Consider the following 13,121-nt stretch of genomic DNA (forward strand, 5'->3'; position numbering starts at 1 on the left):
TTTTTTAATTACTGCCTCAATTCGGCGTGGCATGGAGGTGATCAGTTTGTGGCACTGCTGAGGTGGTATGGAAGCCCAGGTTTCTTTGACTGTGGCCTTCAGCTCATCTGCATTTTTTGGTCTCTTGTTTCTCATTTTCCTCTTGACAATACCCCATAGATTCTCTATGGGGTTCAGGTCTGGTGAGTTTGCTGGCCAGTCAAGCACACCAACACCATGGTCATTTAACTAACTTTTGGTGCTTTTGGCAGTGTGGGCAGGTGCCAAATCCTGCTGGAAAATTAAATCAGCATCTTCAAAAAGCTGGTCAGCAGAAGGAAGCATGAAGTGCCCCAAAATGTCTTGGTAAATGGGTGCAGTGACGTTGGTTTTCAAAAAACACAATGGACCAACACCAGCAGATGACATTGCACCCCAAATCATCACAGACTGTGGAAACTTAACACTGGACTTCAAGCAACTTGGGCTATGAGCTTCTCCACCCTTCCTCCAGACTCTAGGACCTTGGTTTCCAAATGAAATACAAAACTTGCTCTCATCTGAAAAGTGGACTTTGGACCACTGGGCAACAGTCCAGTTCTTCTTCTCCTTAAACTACTTCAGTCTGTGTGCATCGAATGTATTTAATACACGACTTTCACAATTTGAGTTGAATTACTGAAATAAATTAACTTTTCCACGACATTCTAATTTATTGAGAGGCACCTGTACAAAGTTTTATACATGAGGCCCCAGGACCTCCGGCAGAAAAATACACCAACAACATTAAATATACAGCAGTACATTTCATTGTACACATGGGGTAATTTTTTTACTCTGTGTACCAAACCCATCTTGTTTGCTGCTAAAAAGTTTTTTTTGTTTTTTTTTCATCTGACCATAGAACCCAGTCCTGTTTGAAGTTCCAGTAGTGTCTGGCAAATGAATATACTGGAGTTTGTTTTTGGAGAGAGCCACTCAAACTCTCCTCCTCACCATGCATCAGGACAATATAAACACACGTCCTCTTCCAGGAAGATTTGTAAAATCTGTGTTCATCGTCTGTTTTATTACATCTTAAATTGATTTTTCCGTACATTTCTGCCATATGTACATTAACTGACAGTCACCACTGATAAGCTACCACTAAATATTGTAGAAACTTAATTTGCTGTAAAGTTGCTTTGCAATGATTTGTATGGTGAAAAGCGCTGTACAAATAAACTTGACTTGACTATTTAGCGCCCAAACTCTGGAATAACCTACCTAACATTGTTCGGGAGACAGACACACTCTTGCAGTTTAAATCTAGATTAAAGACCCATCTATTTAACCTGGCTTACACATAACACACTAATACGCTTCTAATATTCAAATCTGTTAAAGGATTTTTAGGCTGCATTAATTAGGTCACTTCTCATAACACTCGATGTACTTGCTACATTGTTAGAAGAATGGCATCTACACTAATATTAGTCCGTTTCTCTCTTATTCCGAGGTCACGGTAGCCACCAGATCCAGTCTGTATCCAGATCAGATGGTGGATCAGCACCTAGAAAGGACCTCCACAGCCCTGAAAGACAGCGGAGACCAGGACAACTAGATGAGCCCCAGATACAGATCCCCTGTAAAGACCTTGTCTCAGACGACCACCGGGACAAGACCACAGGAACCAGATGATTCCTCTGCACAATGTGACTTTGCTGCAGCCTGAAATTGAACTGCTGGTTTCGTCTGGTCAGAGGAGATCTGGCCCCCCGACTGAGCCTGGTTTCTCCCAAGGTTTTTTCTCCATTCTGTCACCGATGGAGTTTTGGTTCCTTGCCGCTGTCGCCTCTGGCTTGCTTAGTTGGGGACACTTCATTTCCAGTGATATCGTTGACTTGATTGCACAGATACTGAACTGAGTTGGATGAAGACATCACTGAATTCAATGATGAACTGTCTTTAACTGAAAATTAGTGTTAACTATTGTCATTTTGCATTATTGACACACTATTTTCCTAATTAATACTGTTGAGTTGCTTTGACACAATCTGCATAGTTAAAAGCGCTATATAAATAAAGGTGACTTGACTTTAGTTGATTGGAAATTCTTAATTATTGCCCTGATGGTGGAAATAGGAATTTTCAATGCTCTAGCTCTTTTCTTAAAGCCACTTTCTAATCTGTGAAACTCAATTATCTGTTGCTGCACATCAGAACTATATTCTTTGGTTTTTCTCATTGTGATGGATGATTAAGGGAATTTGTCTATTTTCCCTCATGTTTATATTCCAGTGAAACCAGAAGCAATGGCCGGAAGCAAATCATAAATATGAATGGGAATATACTTCAGAGATATTTTACTGATAAGAATTTCTAAGGGTACCAATTATTGTATATTAGAGAATTATTTTTCTCTTACGTCTCTGCGAGCGAGCGGGCGAGCGAGCGAGAGAGACACACGCTGGGTCTCTTTTGCCCTTTTTCTTTCTCCCTGGTGAAACTGAAAATAATTCCATACAATGAAGTGAAAACGTTCAGGGAAGCAACACAGCGTATTATACTTTATGCCTGTAAAATAGCCTATATGCTGCTATGTGTTAGACACACAAATGACAAACTCCAACTGTAACATTTAGCTTTCGCTTCCAAAAAAGGAACTGAATGTCTTGTGCGCTCAACAACAACAAAAATCGGAAAGATTGCAACTGATGACTAGATCTCCTACTCCACTCATATTAGTTTCTATAGAGTTGACGGGCCATTATCTCAAGAGTTTTATCATTAGAGTGTCAGATTTTGTCCATATCTGTCATGCTGTATATCAAAACGCAGAAGTACAGAATCCAAGAAAACTTTATATAACACAAAACTCAGGCGTAAACAAAACAGAGTTTAAACCAGACAACACAGCCTTTCCAAGACTAATAACAGAGAAAAAAGATCCACAACTGAGAGTATAAATAGGGAGCCTAAACGAGGAAACACACCTGAATTGAGGACTCAAGTCAATCTGTAACCATGGTAACAAACAGGTAGAGAACAAAGCAGAGCAGAACTAATTAACTAACTAGTAGTGATGCAAAGTCTGATTCATTTCCATTAACCTTTTCGGACAGTTAGGTTCATTGAATCAGATTAAAAAGGCGATTCATCGGTTCCTGGCGTCATCAAGCAATGATGTCACTACGCATTTCATTTCTAACAACTCAGTGCCATGTTGTATCAATGAAACATTCAAATAAAGTCATTTGTGTCAACATGTACTAAAACGTTAAAATAAAAAGTTATTTGTGTGAACGCATATTGCTGATTATTGCCTTTCATTCACTTAAGTTAATGGTCAATGGTTCATTCACGGATCCTTCAGTCAGATACGACTGACCAGCATTGACTAACCTATAACTTGGATAAGAGTCCTAAAAGTTTCACACCTACAGCACACATTACAGACACTGATGCACAAACGTGGATATGTTCTGCATGTCTAAAATATAAAGAAAGAATAAAGCAGTCCTATAAACTCATTGATTTCGCTTAAACAACTTAAAATATTTTGGTTGTACTTCCTTCGCCAGCTGAGGAAATTCAACCTGCCACAGGAGCTGAGAGAGTGGGCTGGGTGTGAGGGGTCCAAGGTGATTTTCTTAGCCCTCTGCTTAAAACAGTACTGGAAATATGACTACTGTTATTAACATTTTATTAAAACCTGCAAAAACCTTTCTGTCGAGAGATGTAAATACATTTTACGATAGTTTATTGTGCATGCAGATTATATTTTAAGTTGTTTAAGCGAAATCAATGAGTTTATAGGACTGCTTTATTCTTTCTTTATATTTTAGACATGCAGAACATATCCACGTTTGTGCATCAGTGTCTGTAATGTGTGCTGTTCATTCATAACTGTCTGGTTTGGTTCAGCTACCAAATCAGACATCAAGAGACTACAACGGACAGTCAGGACTGCTGAGAGGATTATTGGTGTCCCTCTGCCCAGCCTCCAAGATCTTTACATCTCCAGAGTGAGGAAAAGGGCTAAGAAAATCACCTTGGACCCCTCACACCCAGCCCACTCTCTCTTCGAACTGTTGCCTTCTGGTCGGCGCTACAGAGCACTGACCACCAGAACAGCCAGGCACAAGAACTGTTTTTTCCTGCAGGCTATATTCAGCCTGAACAATTAATCTTTCATACATCATCCGTCACAACTGACATATTTATACACAGAATCCATAATTTGTACACTTGTAAACGGCACACTTTGTAAATAACATATATGCACACTTATAACATATCTGTACATTTATCTAAACAATTGCATTTTTTATCTATACTTCTATTATTGTTTATAGTACATTATTTAATTTCTGTTTTTTTTCTTACATTAGTGTTATATTCAATCCATTCGGTGTTATTCCTATGTATGTCTGCACTATGTTTGTACTTTCTTCTACACTGGAAGCTCCTTTCGGCAAGTCAAATTCTTTGTGTGTGTAAACATACTTGGTAATAAATCTCTTCTGATTCTGATTTAACTGGTCAGCGTGTGGATGGATCCAGAAACTTACCCCAATACCACGAATCTTTAGTATAAAACATGGTATAACACTACTTTGTGAAACAGTATAGTTGAATATTGTGGGGAATAAAGGTGTTTAAAAATATGTTGACATGCTTTAATGTTCAAAAAACACATTATATTTCAAATACTGTACATTATTGTAGGTCCTCTATCCCCCGCCTCTCTCAAATGCTTCGTTTTCTACAAAGTCCCTCCTTCCGACAAGCGCAGTCTGCTCTGATTGGCCAGCTGACCCAGTGCATTGTGATTGGCCGAACACCGCAAGCACTCGTCGGAAATGTAACGCCCCTTACCATAATTGCGAGCTTCATCTTTCAAAATAAATGTAAAGACAGAGCCCGAAAAAGGAACAGAGTCTCGTGACAGACAGTGATGAATATCTTTACATTTATTTTGAAAGATGAAGCTCGCGATTATGGTATGGGGCGTTACATTTCCGACGAGTGCTTGCGGTGTTCGGCCAATCACAATGCACTGGGTCAGCTGGCCAATCAGAGCAGACTGCGCTTGTCGGAAGGAGGGACTTTGTTGAAAACGAAGCGTTTGAGAGAGGCGGGGCATAGAGGACCTACAATAATGTACAGTATTTGAAATATAATGTGTTTTTTGAACATTAAAGCATGTCAACATATTGTTACACCAAATACACAAAATAATGATCTTTAAAAAAGCATCATATGACCCCTTTAAAATGTCTCCATGATCTGCTTTTGAAGAAATGTCGTAGTATCGTGCTACAGCGCACATTCTAACAGCTGAAGTTCTGGCGCCACCGTCTATGGTCTCAATATACGGTACAACGCCACATACATTCACTTCAAATGTTAACTCGGAGGTAGAGTTACGCTCACGGGACACAGCACTTATGCACAATCACAAAAGTACATTATTTGCATGTGCTTTAAAGCCTTGCCGATTAAACATTTTATTCACATGCTGTTCTGCCGTGCTTCTGAGCGAGACTTAAGTTTAAGACTTAAACTCAACTTATAAGTTGTCTTTGGCATCTGATTGATTTCGCGTCTAATACTGTCAAAAGAACACAAGGTTTACATATAAACGCAGTTAGTTATGTCTAAAATGAAAGTAAACAGTTGAGAGAGAAACGTATGTGTGCAGCTCTTAAAGGGACAGAACTAAATATGCTCCCGCTTGTCATTAAAGGGATAGTTCACTCAAAAATTTAATTTATGTTGTTATTTACTCACTCACATGTTGTACCCCTAAACCTGTATTAATTTCTTTCTTGTGCTGAACACAAAATATATTTTGAAGAATGTGGGTAACCAAACAGTTGCTGGTCCACATTGACTTTGATAGTAGGAAAAAATACTATGGAAGTCACTGTGGACCAGCAACTGTTATGCTATGTGCAAAAAAAGTTAACGTACAGCCCTGCCTTGACCCCCTATTTATTTTACTTTGTTGTTATTGACTTCTTGAAGAGAAAACCTTCATACCATATATTTTATTCTCATCCTGAACATCGGTTTGAAATTTCACAGCGGACCCCGCGCAAATTCAACAGATCCCCATTATAAACCTTTTTTTTTTCCATAAGAAAAAGCAAGATTGTTTATCTTTCTGAACCTTACCTAACATTGCAACAGGAGACCCACTCCCTCAACTCGCATGTGCATGTCATAAAATAGAGGCAATGGACATACTTTGTTTACTGCACATCTTAGAAAAATTAACTGTTTTGACCCACTGCACTTTACCTGACACACCACCAAAGTTCACAATGCCAGACCCCACAAAAACGTTAGGTTACTAACGTAACCCCGGTTCTCTGATAACATGAAGTGAGGTATCTCACTATGAGAAAGCCTCTGGCGTGACCGATCGCAGAAGCACCAATAACACCACGTCTGCCAACTATGGCAGACCAATCGCTGCAGCGATCAGGGAGTCCCGCCTCCCTGTATATAAACCGAAGCTACCTGCCGTTTCATCATTCTCTGCATATCTCTTCTCCGTGCAGTAAAGGCAAAGAGGGCAATGTTTGTGAGATACCTCACTTCATGTTATCAGAGAACCGGGGTTACGTTAGTAACCTAACGTTCTCTTTCTAACATTCGTTCAGTATCTCACTATGGGATATAGACAACTCCCGTATTGCCGATATGCTGACGAAGCAGACTAAAGTAGAGTAGGTTATTATCTGAATCATAACTCCCGACAGAGGTGAACAATATGAGGAATTTGCCCCTTCATAACCTGCATTATTCACCCTGACTATTCACTCCCAGGACTGAGTGGGTCAGAGAGGGTTCTGTCACATCCAGTTTATAGAAACGAGCAAATGTGTGCGGAGAAGACCAGGTGGCTGCAGCGCAAATTTCTTGAATAGAAATGCCTCTAAACAGAGCCCAGGATGTAGCCATACCTCTAGTAGAGTGTGCTTGTAATCCTATTGGGGGCTCTATATTCGCATTATTGTAACATAACACGATAGCATCCACCACCCAGTGGGAAAGTCATTGACGACAGATAGGTTTTCCTTTGTAAGAGTCAGCCCATGAGACAAATAGCTGATTGCTCTTACGAAGTGTGTGGGTTCTCTGAACATAGGTATACAGAGCACGAACCGGACATTAACTGTGTAACCTCTCCTGCTCTGGGGATGAAAAAGGTGGTGGATGAAAAGCTAGCAGGTCCACTGATTGAACATGCACCAGCATGATTAAACACTTTAGGTACAAACGCCGGGTTAGGTCTAAAAGTTGACGCCCCGGAGCGAACATCATACATGAGGAGTGAACTGATAAGGCATGTCGCTCACTCACCCTTTTTGCTGTAGTGAGAGCAAGTAACATTGCCGTCTTAAAAGCGACCAGCTTCAAGGCAATGTTATCAATGGGTTCGAAAGGGGCTTTTGAGAGCGCATTCAGAACTACGGACAACTCCCAAGGCGGGACCAGCAGCTTCGATACTGGGTGCAGCCTATGTGTCCCTCTCATAAATCGACAGACGAGAGGGTGTTGGCCCGTAGTACCCGCGTTAAGATCAACATGACATGCTGAGATAGCGGACAGATAAACCTTAACTGTAGAGAAGGCTCTGCCCTTATCCAGAAGGTCCTGTAGGAAGCACAGCACATCCAAAACTGGACACAAGAAAGAAACAATGTTTCTATCTACGCACCATCCCTCAAACACCCTCCATTTGAGATTGTATAAAGAACTCGTTGAGGCAGTTCTGAATTCTCAATTTTCGGAGGTAACCCAGCTGCATTCAGATTTAGCCTTTCACGGGCCAGGCCCAGAGAGCTAGTTTCTGAGGGGAGGGGTTAAAATTTCCCCCCGTGCTTGTGAGAAGAGATCACTGCATTCTGGTAACGGCCATGGCTGGTCGTAGAGCAGTTGCGCAATCTCCGCAACCCACAGTCTCCCCGCCCAGTAAGGCGTGATCAGAATCATTACATACCCTCCGTAGTGTTGGCTCAATCAGGCTCAACAGAGGGAACGCATACAGTAACACGTCTGGCCAATCGTGGGCTAGAGCATCCACACCCAACGGTGCATCATCACTGGCCAGAGAAGAACAGGGGACATTGCGTGTCTTCGCATGATGTGAAGAGATCTACGGCACCCGGCCGAATCTCTGCCACACCATGAGGATCACTTGGGGGTGGAGTCTCCACTCCTCATACAGAGGATTCCCTTTGTGCAGTAAATTCACTCCTCTGTTCATTATTCCTGGAATATGTGTTGCGTGTAACGACAGGAGGGTCCTGCTGCTCCACATAATCAGTTATTTCGCTAACAAGTGAAGCTTGTGAGAATGAACTCCTCCCTGCCGATTTATGTAGGCTATCACCATTGTATTGTCCGTCCTGACCAATACATGATGATTCTTGAGAAAATGCACAAAATGTCTCAGAGCTAGTAACACTGTTAGTAGTTCTAGAAAATGTATGTACTTCTCTCTCAGCGCGGGAGACCAAACTCCTCTCACTGTTCTGCCCTCGAACACCGACCCCCAGCCCGTGAGAGATGCATCTGTCATCACCACTTTCCTTAACATAACAGGACCCAGAGGGCATCCTGTCCTGTGAAAAGACGGGGCTCTCTAATGACGAAGAGCGCTCATGCATTCTGGTGAGACACGCAATCTGTGGCTGAGATGGCTCTTGTGGCGAATGCCCTGTGACTAGGGGAAAAAAATCGAACCGCACGATTCGCCACACATGGTTCGGCACGCGCTAGGACCGCAGTTCAACTTAAATCTGACTGCGCATCTGTAATATGGTTTGCTATAAATAACACGTAAAACAAACAGGGTTCGATTAATGAATGTTTCTGTTGATGGATGTGCATTCTGGCTTCCCAGTACATTACAACAACAGCGAAGAAAAAAAATGTGGACAACCCATTCACTCTTGTTCAATGCAAATGCCATATGCTGGAATATGAGCAGTCATTTATTACGTCATCACCCGGGTGCTGATAGCGCACACGCACAGGTGAGACCTGAACAGCACACGTTGATATCTGTGTTTAAACTAAACTAATTTAAGCTTGGCCAGTTTAAACATTTAAGAGCCAGAGGATGCGAGCTCACGTGCGCTCATCCGAAGCGCGCAAACCTGCGCCTCAGAACATGCGCAACTATTAAGCTCTCTCTGTTTAAATGGACAAATACACACAAAAATGATGTCAAAATGCCCGTCTTGGTAAGTATACTATAGCAGACATAGTCGGCTGAATGTACTGTATCAGTACACTGGATCAGTGCATTCTCTTAAAGTGACAGCACTTTCTTAATATTAATCAAATAGCAACAACAAAGAATTCACTCTTTAATAAAGATTCATCTTTAATTTATACAGTGAAATATGCAATGCTGTTTTACATTTCATTACTTTATTGAATTTCTGTACCTAAAAACTAATGTTAAACTAACATCCCACAAGGACACTGATAACACCACGCAGCCACAACAAACACTGCTCATGGACACCATCACGGCTGAGCCCTTCCCACAGAGCTCATCACAGACAGACTGTGACGTATCAGAACAGCTCCAAGACTCAGCATCCAAGGATGACTTTCTGGAAAACAGCCAGGGAAGCCAGGACAACATATCACAGCCACCGGAAACAACAGAGCCAGAGCCCTGCTCACCAGACACATTATTCCTCTCTCCAACATCTCCACTTCTAAGCTTCTCACAGAAAATGGAGGAACTGGTTTATTCTTGGACCACAACCACCAAAGCCTGTGGGCCCAGCTCGTCTTCCTCCTCTTGTGAGAGCTCTCCGGCCGCTGCCACAACGCCAGGGCCCAAACCCTCCATCTGCTGTAGGTGAACCAAAAACAACTGATAACAGCTCTCAGTGATATGTGTCGGGTCCCCGCTATAATAGCAGCAACATTCACAAATGTTTACAGAACAAGCTGTATGAAATGTGCTATACAAGTAAACTTGCCTTGCCTAATGTTAGACCTCCCTAAAAAAACTGAAAATCACTGTTTATTTTATTTGTATCTTTACTCTATTGCATTTATGTGCTGTTGCTTGTAGTTAGATTATTCTTATTTTCTTTATTTTTATTTGACAGTATAGTTTTTCCCTAAACATAGCACATACCGAACCATACCAAAACCGTGACTCTAAAAGTGTGATACAAACCAAACCGTGAGTAAGTTGAACCATTCCACCCCTACCTGTGACACTGTCCAAATCTGAAAAGCCCTCATTCGCGGCAGTCCCAGGGTAACCACTGACACTGTCGAGGCCATCAGACCCAGTAGCCGAAGACACATTCTGAAAGAGACTGATCTCCCTCGTTGAAAAAGGGAGAGGCAGCTGTGAAATTAGTTGATGTGATCCTCTGATAGGAAAGCTCGAAACCTCACTGAATTCAACCTGAGACCCAAGTAGACCATTTCCTGTGCAGGAGTTAGACAACTCTCCGTCTGGTTTATCTTGAAACCTAATCTCTCCAGATGCGTCACTAGTGTGTACGTATCGCTCTCTGTACAGGGGAGAGTGAACTCACATCCTGTGCACTTGGCGGACGCGACTGATTTGGGGGAAGAATAGCATCTTAATCATCGTCATCCTCGTTCTCTTGTCCTCGTCATCTTCCTATCCCGCTAACGGATCTTCGAAGGGGAAGGACAGGTGACACCCTCTCCATCATCTTTCTCCAAGAGCTGCTGGCCTGCGGACCATCCATCGGTTCCTCTCTGGGTTAAGCACAGAGGCATGGGTCCGACTTCCCAGCTACTGCCACGTGGAGTCTCCACTCTCGGGTTTTAGCTGAGAACTTCGTGCAGTGAGGACAGCCCTCGGGGTTGGACGGAGCTACCTGAGCGTGTTTAGCGCCCAAACAGGAGATGCAGAGGCCGTGTGAATCCTTCACAGAAATCCACATTCCACAATCACACGGATGGGGAGGAAGACCTTTTCCACCGGGGCTCTCCGGCTCTTTTGCAGTGGCCATGGGGCCTGCACTCTCTTCGTACGGTAAGCCCACCACAATGTAACAACAAGTACGGAGCTGTGCTGCGATAGAGAGCTCTTCTTTTCCTTCTTTTTGGTGCGTGGTGAGCGCCCCCAAAAACTTTATATACAGTTTAAAACTTTATATAAAACTGCAGTTTATATACAGGTAGGGCTGCACGATACATCTTTTTAGCATCGATATCGCGATGTGCGCATCTGCAATAGTCACATCGCAGGATATGCAATGTTTAGTATACTGGTCGTTATATTTGTACTGATTGTTTTCTTTGTGCGACTGGCGTTTTCCACGTGTTTTTAGGCACAACATGTGAATGGCCCCAAAGTCTGTCTACACTGGACGCGACAAAGCGACCTTTGCAAATCATTTTAACTTTTGTGTCAGTTCGTCATAAAGAGAACGTGGCATCAGTTTACTGTTGGGGATTTGTCGTGCCGTGCCGCATTCAGTGTAGTCAGTCACACAGCATCACTGATTAAAATGGGTTCTATAGTATTTTGTTGCGCTGCGCCGCTCGCGTCCAGTGTATACAGTGTGAGCCACGCAGATGCATGTGAACTCTGAATTCTGTTCACTTCTGCATCCATTTGTGCCTGAAATATGGTGCTCTGCAAGTATCCTTGTAAACACAGATGCTTATGGCTTAGATGAAGGGAAACAATTGAGAAAGAAAATGGATGTGTAACAGTATATTGGTTCACAACAGTTTAATGTTCCTGTTGCTTTCTCTGTCATGAACGTTAATCAAACAACAAAACACAAAGAAAACTGTACCTGAATACTGTTAGACTTACCTGAAAAATATAACGCACTGCTTATTTCATTTGTATCTTTGTTCTGTTATTTATCTATGCTTGTCATTTGTTTCTGATTTACTCGCCTACAAAATCACCCCAATCATTGATTATTTTTTCCCAAATAGAGTTATTGAAGTAATCTGATTTTTTTTCATATCGCAATATACAGTATATTGCAGAAAAAAAATATCGCAATGTGAGTTTTTTCCAATATCGTGCAGCCCTATATACAGGGAGGCGGGACTCCCTGATCGCTGCAGCGATTGGTCTGCCATAGTTGGCAGACATAGTGTTATTGGTGCTTCCACGATCGGACATGCCTGAGGCGTTCCCATAGTGAGATACCGAACGAATGTTAGAAAGAGAACTCAGATTGCAAATGAGTTGCAACCCCCAGAAAACACTTTTAAGACACTTTTTCGGCTTTACGACTCTGCTCAGTATGGCACGGCTTGGCTCAGTTTGCATTTCCACTGCAGCTTAGTACCGCTTTAGAGTGGGCGGGATTATTCACATGTCGTTATAGCTGCCCTGCCTCTACTGCCGCGACTCCTGAAAAACTTTTTCATTCTGCGTCGCCCCATCAATCTATCGCTGGATCCGCTCCTCTGCTATCAACGAGAGGAACATCTGTACTTCCTCAACAGACAACGAAACAGCCACTTTTTGGTTGTTAATAAAAGGTGCACTCGTTCAAAACAGTTGCGTTCAATCCTTCGCTAGCTGTGCTTATTTAAATCTAGCGGTTCTGTTGTGTCTCTGTGTTGCAAGTTCAGTGACACAGGTAGTGATGATTCTCTCTGGCCAATCAGTGATCAGTAGTTAAGTTCAATTTTTTACATTGAGGGCTGGATTCAAAATCACACCAAAATCAGTGTGTTGATGATTTTGGTTTCTATTCACATAATTTTATTCGTAAAAATTATAGAATGTATATAAATAAAAATTTTCAAAGATTTTTCAAACGGAAAATGTAATTAATTGAGATTCAATTTTGGTTTCTATTCACATAATTTTATTCGTAAAAATTATAGAATGTATATAAATAAAAATTTTCAAAGATTTTTCAAACGGAAAATGTAATTAATTGAGATTCAATATGTGATTCAAGTATTCACTTAATTTTTTTGGAGCAGCGCATATGGAACAATTGGCAACCATGTAGGTGTTTACATGTTCACGTATGAATTACTGTATGAATAGAGCTCACTGCGAGTAGGCATGATCACATTACAGATAATGAGCTCAGACGGGAAAGACTGGACCTCTCGTTGGCTTCATTTGGATTACTTTATCAGAGAAC

This window comes from Sinocyclocheilus grahami, unplaced genomic scaffold (genome assembly GCF_001515645.1).
Source record: "Sinocyclocheilus grahami isolate Dianchi unplaced genomic scaffold, SAMN03320097.WGS_v1.1 scaffold1119.1, whole genome shotgun sequence".
NCBI lineage: Eukaryota > Metazoa > Chordata > Actinopteri > Cypriniformes > Cyprinidae > Sinocyclocheilus > Sinocyclocheilus grahami.